This window comes from Rhagoletis zephyria, unplaced genomic scaffold, assembly GCF_001687245.7.
Source record: "Rhagoletis zephyria isolate East Lansing unplaced genomic scaffold, Rhagoletis_zephyria_1.1 Rzeph_scaffold_00942, whole genome shotgun sequence".
NCBI lineage: Eukaryota > Metazoa > Arthropoda > Insecta > Diptera > Tephritidae > Rhagoletis > Rhagoletis zephyria.
The window spans coordinates 119,249-126,814 of record NW_016158026.1 but is presented as its reverse complement, the minus strand read 5'-3'; the positions used below and the strand labels follow the sequence as shown (position 1 = coordinate 126,814).

The window sequence follows — 7,566 nt, the reverse complement described above, 5'->3', positions numbered from 1 at the left end:
GTAATATTCAAATTTATGTCATTTACTATACTTTTATTACAATTTAAGATGAAAAAGTGGTATTTGCTTTGAGTAAAGGTGTCCAACGTTTAAAGAAAGCTGTCATCAACAAACTTTTTTCACTTCATAAGTTATAATCTCAAAAATACTAAATTAGTATTTTTAAATATTATCATTTAAATAACATCAAAAACACCTAACAGTGTTGTACTATTTTCTGATTGCGTAATTGAATCTCAAATTTATGTCTTGAAATGTACAAACACAAATTCTACTTACAGTGCAGCTAACTTGAAAAAATAAAATAAATTTTTTTTTTCAACTCAAATTTTGCCGCCCCTAAATTTTGCCGCCCTAGGCAACTGCCTATGTTGCCTTTACGGTAAATCCGCCACTGTACATACATATATGTATTTGCATATATATATGTATAAAGGGTTGATAGGCACTCACAGATACCCGCATAAATTTAATTTGGAGTATTTTAAATGAATCCTGGTTTATGATTCTTGATAAAAGAGTACTATATGTATGTATAAGTATGGACGTAGCATATCTATAAATTTAAGAATTTGAAAAATGCATTTCAAATTGCCTAACATCAATTTGTCCAACATTTGGGCTCACTTAGTATTTTTGTGTGGCTTTTATTTGCTTAAATCCCCTTGTTTCTCGAATTTATTACTCACATCATTTTCGCAACAAGTGTTTGCTCTTAAGAAATTTATGGTTCTCACATGCTACTTACCGGTTTGCGATCAAAATTTATGTCCCAAAGTCGTTCGAAATTAATCCACTAAAACTCCACCGAAATCCACAGAGAGTTAATCCGCAAATTCCTACTTGCATTTAATTTAAGCGTGAAAAGGACTGTTGACAGCAACCACGGTAGCCATTAATTTATGAATCTTTGTACGAGTGTGGAGGTATTCAAACATACATATATTTACATATGTATGTATGTGTGTACATTAGGCCGTGTCAAAAAACAATCCGTACACCCCTGAGTCTAGAAAATTTTGGGAAAACAAATTTTTGGACGAACCGGTGAAGAGCGCCATACCAAATATGGCAAAAAGTACTAATTGTCCTCCGATGTTACTGTAATTTTTTATCAGCCACTTTACGCTTTCACATTAAACTATTTATAGTAACCAATTTTAGATTTTTTCTGTCTACTTAAGAAGTTTTTATTCCAACTAACGGTAGGCCCGTGAAATGTGCTCGGGCCAAAGGGAGAGAAGTGTAAATTGAGTGGGGCTTGTGAAGAAGTAGTGTCATGTGCGTAGAACCTGCTGCAATATCCAGACCGTAATTGTGTCAGAATAAAGCTGTGACAGCTGTGACGAAGCTCCTTAATGTGGCGGAGCGAGCTTAATCGAAGAGAAAGACAACTATATCGAGCAATCGCCAGCGTATGAGTTGAAGGAAATTCCATCCGGTTGCTTGGGGAACCTCGCTATATGAAAATTAAACAGAAGCAAGGAATAGCATCGCACTTGTGGAACCCCTTGTTTAGTTTTAGTTTCCAGCATTTTCGTGGCCTCGATGTCTACCAGTAGCGTGGAGCGACAAACGGTGTCCAAAGCCTTGCGATGTATCCAACGCTACTAGAACGGTTGTCGTACATTACGATCACGGTTGAGGCTGCGATTTATCTGAATGTATAAGCCTTATACTAGAACCTGTTAAGTGTTATGACGATGTTTTTCACTTTGCAGAAGCCATGTTTTTGTTGGCATGTTTGCCGGCTTGAGTAGTGAGAACACCCTCCTTGATTTCCACAGATCGGGAATGGCGAGATTTATATCTCGTCCATTCTCAATACATCCAACCCAAAATTGTACCACCTAAGTATGCTGAAGGCCGGGCAGCGTCTGACAAAATATTCTGCACTATCCTGATCCTCCAAACAAACTGTAAAAAGTGCCGCCTCTTGGATCGCTAAATCCAGAGGTGGCAAATCCAACAAAGCATTAAAAGCCGGTCTGACGTTGTACCCATCCCATGGCACTCGTAATGCCTATACAAATGCTCATTTGTAGCCTGTTTGGCACAGAAACCGTCGTTTTGACCATGGCTAGGGATAGGAGTGAGTTTCCTGACCCTCCATTCCATTGAATTACGCAACGAAACAATGTAAATTTTTGTCACTTTGTATTTCTTACTTGTCCAACTATTTGTATGCTTTTACAACCTTCAGGCGTAGCGTAGCAGTAAAATGCAAAGGAACGCGGAAAATCGAAGTCGTCATAAAAACATTCACTTGCAGCATTCCAACGAAGCAGCCAAGTCATCATCATATAAATCTGATAATCAAGCATGCATTTGCCTAGAGAAGTCCTGTTATGCAGACGTTAATCGCGGTGCTTGAAGCTGAAATCACACTATGTATGCCTGGCAATTGTTTGCCGCCTTTCTGCTCGCGTGTAATGCTGCAATGAATTTTTAATTGCATGCAACATTATCATACATATGACACAATGAAGACTCCAATGAGCAGTCGTAGTACGGCAATGGTAGGGGCAATTAAATATCACACATTGACAAATGAGCAACAACTGACAGCCGTTGAATTGTCGCAGGGCACAGTTGCGATAACCATTTTAAGCCACAGCAGTAAAGTAGCAAAGGCAGCCGCAGAAGCTGGTGGGTACGAATTCATGGATATATATGTATGTATATATGTATAAGAGATTGAACCAGCCACTCATAAAAAGTGCCAAACCGGGCAAACGGGTAATAATTCGTAGAAAAATTATTGCGAAAAAAAACACACACACACAAGTTGTTGTCTATAAAAATCATTATACTCTCGTAACACGAAAAAGTTATTAAGAAAATAAAAACAGAAATTTTTGCTTTCGCAGAAAACAAATTTTGGTCAACAAAATGATTGCTATTAAAAGTTATACACAGGCCAACAACACGTTTATAAGTTACTTTAATAGCCAATAAAGTTGTCATCATGCCAATTTTCGACTGTCACGCCGATTTTTTTTAATTTTTTTTTTTACTCAGTGCCAATGAATATGGCACTTAAAAAAGCAAAGCTATCATTTATATAAAACACTAAAGCATCACTGGAGGTAGGAAAAGTAATTGAGAAAACGAATTTTCAGATCTAATGACATAAATGTTCAGCTGCGTTGCACATTAATAAATCAATTAACACATACGAAAGATGTATGAATGGTGTGACCGCGTACTTTTAGCATTTTTACTGTTTTGATTAGGGAATCCAATACCACAGCATTTTTGCGACATCAGTAATTCGGGCGTGATCTACAGGGTCGGTGGGTCTGAAAAAACTATGTATAGTACGTAGAAAAATGGGCGCAAAACAAGTTCTCAATATTTATATTTCATTGGCTCAGCAACAGGTAATTCAGGTTTTTTGCATCCATTGAAATTCGAATTGTACGTAAAATAACAACATCTAAATTTTGTATGGAGCACCGCATGACAGCCATAAAAATTAACCCAATTTTAAAACAAATTTTTAGGGGTCACTAAAAAATTTTATTTTTTTTTTTTTTTTAAGTCGCAAAAATTTGAAAAATTTTAATTTTTTCATATTTTTGAAAAGTAAAAACTTTGTCGAGGTTTGGCGATTTAAAAAATAATAATAATTTTCAAAAAAATTCTGAAATTTTTTATTTTTTTTTATGCCTTTATTTTGTACGTAGAACAAACTAAAAGGTTGGACATGACATTGATATTTTACGGACCTCTCTAATGCATGTGTATATGAAAAATATTCAAATATATTTCTGTTCCCATCTACCATTGGTCTAAGAGTGCAAGTGTGCTTGCCGCCCGACTTGTCACTTATGCAGTTTCCCACAACATCACAATGACTGATAAACATTTTGACGCAATAGAGGGAGGTTAGGTATTCCCCGACCAATTTATATCGCATCATCAGTGAGCTCAGGACCCTAATTGCCGCATGGTTTACAAAGTACCTTATTAACGTCTTACTGTTGCGCACTTTGTCCACTGCATGGCAGGCACTTCAAACTGAAATACAGTACAAAAGTATAGTATCCTAAACTTAATGTTGACGAATCCTTCCATTAAGCTTTGACCCATACTTGAAAAAATGAACTACTCCCTTCTCGCACCACTCAGTCATGCTCTGAATGAATGTATACAGAACAAGTAATTTTTAGCAAAAAAAACGACTTAAAATATATATATATGTATACATATATATATATATATACATATATATATATATATATATATACATATATATATATACATATACATACATATATATATATACATATATATATATAATATATATACATATATATATATATACATATATATATATACATATATATATATATATTTCATGACCCAATGATCGGATCTAAACCAGATTAGTATGGGACCACCTCTGAGACACTACCTTTCCGATCGAAATCGGTTGACGTGGTCCAAAGTTCTGCGGTAACATACATTAAAAAAAATAAAAATATTCCGACGCACTGATAACCTCCTCCTTTTTTGGAAGTCGGTTAAAAAGAGCTGCTTAGAGATAGGGCGTTTTTGAACCGAATTCTAAAAAAGGGCGTTCCTCAACCAAATACTGAGATAAGGGTTTAAAAATAAAATCCTGAAGTAGGGCGTTCTTAAAAAGTTTTCTGAGATAGGGAGTTTTCGAACGGGTTGCCACTTAGCCATCCGTATGTATGGCCCTTGTTATGGACATCTTTATTGTTATTGCTATCGACGTACATACATATTTATTGATATTTCTATAAAAGTATCTATCGATACTTTAACCGAAACCTTAATGATTACTTTTCGACAGTTGCCGATTTATTTTATATTTTTATCGATTTATTTTCGATATTTATCATTTAATTTCCGATTAATGTAATATAGATATTTATAGAATACGCTTTGATATTTATAGGTTAATTTGTAATATGTAGCGATAAATCTGTGAAAAAAATATATATTTATCGATTAATTTTTGATATTCATCGATTAGTTTTTGATATTAATGGATTAATTTTAGATATTTTCGATTAATTTTATACTCATCGACAAATTTTTGATCATTATCGATTAACTTTTGATATTTATCGGTTAAGTTTTGTAAATTATCGATTAACTTTTGACATTTATCTATTAATTTTTGATATTTATCGATAATTTGTTGATATTTATCGATAAATTTTTGATTTTTATCGATTAATTTTTTATTTACTTTATTTTTTGTGTTTATTGTTTAATTTTGGATATTTATCGATTAACTTTTCGATATTGCCCGGTTATTTTTCGACATTAACAGGTCTATTCTGCGCTGGTAACATAAATTTTATAACCGGTAATTAAAGTGTCTGTCAATTTTTAAACCTTTCTCGCATTCTGTGCTCTCTTGTAACCGGTAAATTTGGTTACCATTTCAAAGCTGGTAACAAAAAATTGCCCCGTGAAATATGCAATACAGGAATTTCCACAAAACTTCATAGCTGAGTTGCTGAATATTTTCACTGCATTACCAACGTACCTAGAATCGCGGTGACAAGAAGTGGTAACATTTTTTGGTAATAAAATTTTCCGGTCACAAAATCTTCGGTAACGTGCAGAATAGACCTGTTGTTGATGAACGTGGAAAATGATTTTTCGATAAGTTCACACGAAGTGTCTGTGAAGTAGTTTGGGCTAGTCTGTGGAAGCGTACTGAAAACATCGATATATATAATATGATGGGGTCTTTTCACTGCTCAGATGCATTAGTGCATTATTCACAAAAGCTGGAATACATTCATGTTTGTAAAACAACAAAATTGGATATCAGGTGGCCAATAAGGTTGCAGTATTCTTCAGGCGAAAGGTTTTGATTTGAGGAAAGTCGCATAGGTAGCTTGCACCAGAAAAAGATGCAACTCCGATCGTATCGTACTTCATCTAAGAATTTGTTTCAAAGTAGGGATTACAGTGAATGACCGGCTATAAGTGCAAGCTTGTGTATCTATTGAGTACGCCACAAGAAGGGAATAGATATAATCAAAATAGCAGAAGAAACTGCCAAAAGTTTTACTAGTCTTATTTTTCAAAGAGTCTTACAGCATCTCATGTCGCTAGGAGCTAAATGGTCTCTAAATGGCTATTTAATTTTGAAATAACTCTTAAAAACTCATTAGTAGTTTATTTTAAAAGTTTTGATCTTTTGCCCTGAAATCTATGAAATCCCCTGCAATTTAACCTTTTTACACTCGCAGAAGTAAGGAGGTTCCAAGCTGGGCAGCTGAAATACTTGACAACCGCAAGACGCTTAGCGCCTTATCAGCATTACGCTGACAGCAGTAGTGATTAACACTCGGTGATTTTTGATGCAAATAAAAGTTTGATTGTTGCGCTATAAATACTGGAATCAATTTTTATGAGCAGCATAGTCGTATTCAAATCTTGATTTAAACACTTAAACCATAACGGCATTCCAATTCGAAAAACATGCTGAGCAAAAAATTCATCTTGTACATCACACTCTGCTGCACGCTCTACGCTTTGAGCCATGCATATCCTTTACTGGAGCTGCATCAGCAGTTCGATAATGATGCAGCAATCCACTTAGAAGACAAACACAGTTGGATGGCGGGAGACCCTGCTTTACTGCTGGTACGTCAAGCACGTTCACCATCTTCGTCTGAGGAATCATCACAAGAAAATAAAAGAGGACGAGTTGAGCTGAAATACGAAGACACGCCAGAGCGAGGACGTGAAGCAAGTTTCAAGTAGTTATAACCATCATTTGATGAAAAGCGATGACGATAGTTATAGTATTGACGCCTATGCACAGGGCAGGCGTAATTACGATTGGAATCAAAATGATTTCCAAGGCGGTCTGGAGGGGCATTGGTATTTTAAAGGATGAAAGATTAAACCTTCAGTATAGACTAAGAAATGTTAATAAATAATTAGATATCTAATAAGCACGAGAAACGCGAGAAATTTTTTAAGATTAAATTGAAAAAAAAAATTTATTTAAAAAATATGGATTTTTCAAAATTAATTAGAAAAAAAATAATTATGCAAAAATTTTTAAAAATATATTTGTATCTCAAATTGAATAAAACTGAATTTTGAAAATTGTATACCCAAAAATTCTTACAAAACATACATATATTTATATTAATTTAATTGTTCCATCAGTTAATGGCAAATGTTGAATAAGCACCAGCTGCTTTGTTTCACCATCCTTACATAATTTGTTGAATTTGAAAATCCATTAATTTTCCACTTTTCCATAATGAGAAATTTGCAATTGATATTCTCGCAATTATAATTGTTTTCGCACGCACATACGTTTGTAAGCAATGTCCTTCGCAACTGTCACAGCCAGCGAGGACAGCAGCAGCAGCTTTTAGTGGTCTGGCGCCTATTTGTCGTGCAAGTTACATAGCATCTACGAATATCAACATACCAACGAACCAACCCTCCGGGAAAGTAATTCAAAACCCCTGCAAGAAAATGCAGTGCTTCAGAACTACTCTGACACTAGTAGACATCGAACGTCTTTCCTATAAAAGTATTGGTAAATTT

General features: G+C 34.7%; 1 pseudogene; it reads left to right on the top strand.

The window, feature by feature from the left end:
- The first annotated feature begins 6,477 nt into the window (after positions 1-6,477).
- LOC108362125 (uncharacterized) lies at positions 6,478-7,016 on the top strand (annotated as a pseudogene).
- Positions 7,017-7,566: the final 550 nt, after the last annotated feature.